We start from the raw sequence: 2,263 nt of genomic DNA on the forward strand, positions 1-2,263 counted from the left end.
GGTTTTGTTCGGACGTGTGAAACGTTAATTACAGAAGCTGCAGGGGACGCTGAGACGTGACACGGTGGGGGGGCGGGCCTCAAGACTTTCCGTTCAGTAGACCAGACTCGTGGAAGGAAATGGGCTCAGGCTCTCGGTTAACCTACATTGCAGGGTGCCTGGCCTTCATCTCCTTCAGGGGAGGGAGAGTGCAGACTGCATTGCAGAGTACCTGTCCCCCCAGCAGCTCCTGGACACAGGTGTGGATGGGGAAGGCCCAGGGCTGTGAAAAGGGAGATGCTGGTGGCCAGGGCGGAACCATTGGGCTGAGCCCTAAGAAAGGGGACTTGATATGTGAAACGGGCTTTTCGGAGAACAGCTGGAGACTAGAAGAGTAAGCAGGTAGAGAATCCAGGTTGAGCTGAACCATAGTTGGGGACATGGGGAATCCTAGCCACACTGGGTAGGGGCAGGGGATGAATCAGCCAGAAATGCTTTTTCATCCTGAAATCAAAGGGGATCTAAGCAGAAAAGAGACCAAAAGAGACTTGACCTGGACCTGTGGGTGGAACTGTTTGAACTAAAGCCCTTCAGAGCATTCACTCTTCAGGCCTTTCAACTTGAGTCACATGGGTGCCAGGGTCAGAAAGGAGGGCCCCCAGAGACCAGGAGGCTCCGTGAGAGAGGCCCGGACTTCCACTGTATGTGCCTGAATGAATGCAACCCAAGCCAGCTTCACGTACTAGCCCAGGGTGGAACGGGCACCTGTAGAGTTTGGGGCACTGCTCTGTAGGTACGTGGAAGGTAACCGAGGTCAGCCTTTGACCTCAAGCACTTTCAGGCCAACACTGGGGACAAAGACATCTTCTAGTCAGAGCCTTTGCTTTTTTGATTATCTTCAGCTCCAAGTTCCTAGGCATACTTTGTGCCTTTTTTTGGCGTTTGATAGTATTAAGGAAACGGTGGTTTTCATGAAGGGAAACCAAGACACATTTTATTTTTATTTCACTTCAGTAGTATATATTTCCCCAGCCCTGCCCTGAGCCATGCTCCTTCCATGATCATGCCTGTCCATTCAGTGGTTCAGGTCCCAGGAATTTTTCTTTCTCAGGAAGCCGAGAGGTATAGTCTGCCCCAATAAATTAGCACACATCCTGGCTGGACATTTTGAAACCCATGTTTCTCTTGTCAGGGACTGGCTGGTTAGTTTTGTGTTTTGTTTTCACTTCTCCTAACTTTGAGCTATTGGTTTCCCTGTCCCCCCAACTACGTGTCACAACTCTTGCTTTGAATCTGCAGTCAGGCTTTCGTGGATGTTCTTTTCAGCGCTTGAGGCTGTTGAGGGTGCCCAGAGGCCTGGTTTTGAGTCCTGACCCTGCCTCTGAGGAATCAGAACTCTGGTCGTTAGGTTACTTACTGCCTCTACCCAGTTCACCTGCCCGTTTATCTGTATGTGAATATTCTCTGCTCTCCAGTTAGGTTTCCCATAAGGATTTACCAAACAAGATTGAAAAATGCAGAAAGGGACAGAAACTTTCCCAGGTCACTTAGCAAGTAAGTGGTAGAGCTGGAATGTGAACCCGGACAGCGACTCCAGAATCCACGCTTCCTAGCCCCTCCACACACTGCCAGGCTGCTTTGCCGAGGAGCTGTGTGTAGCCCAAGTCTGGCTGCCCAGGTGCTGCTCTTTCGGTGCCAGGACTGTAGGCTGCAGGTCCTCCCTTAAGGAGTACCCTGGTGCATTAGTGTGTGTGCGCATGTAATACAATATAATTTGTTGTCATCTGCCGTCAAGTTGGCTCTGACTCCTGGAGACCTTATGTACAACAGAAGGAAACATTGCCTGGTCCTGCACCATCTCTGTGATCTTTGATATGTCTGAGCCCATTGTTGTGGCTGTTGGTCCATCTCATTGAGGGTTTTCCTCATCATCACCGATCCTCTACCAAACGTGGTGCCCTTTTCTAGCGATTGGTCTTCCCTGATGACATGTTCAAAGTAAGCAAGATAAAATCTTGCCATTCTCACTTCTGAGGAGCTTCCCAGTTGTATTTCTTCTAAAACTGACTTGTTCTTCTGGCAGTCTGTGGTATTATATTCGGCTTTCTTCACCAGCAGCACAATTCAGATGCATCAGTTCTGTCTTTTTTTTTTTTTCCCCCCAGCTTTCTTATGCATGTGAGGCAATTGAAAATACATGGCTTGCATCAGGTGCACCTTAGTCATCAAAATGACATCTGTGCTTCCGTGGCTGCATCCTGCTTTGGTCTAGTCCGGGAGGAAA

This window comes from Elephas maximus, chromosome 12 (genome assembly GCF_024166365.1).
Source record: "Elephas maximus indicus isolate mEleMax1 chromosome 12, mEleMax1 primary haplotype, whole genome shotgun sequence".
NCBI classification, from domain to species: domain Eukaryota; kingdom Metazoa; phylum Chordata; class Mammalia; order Proboscidea; family Elephantidae; genus Elephas; species Elephas maximus.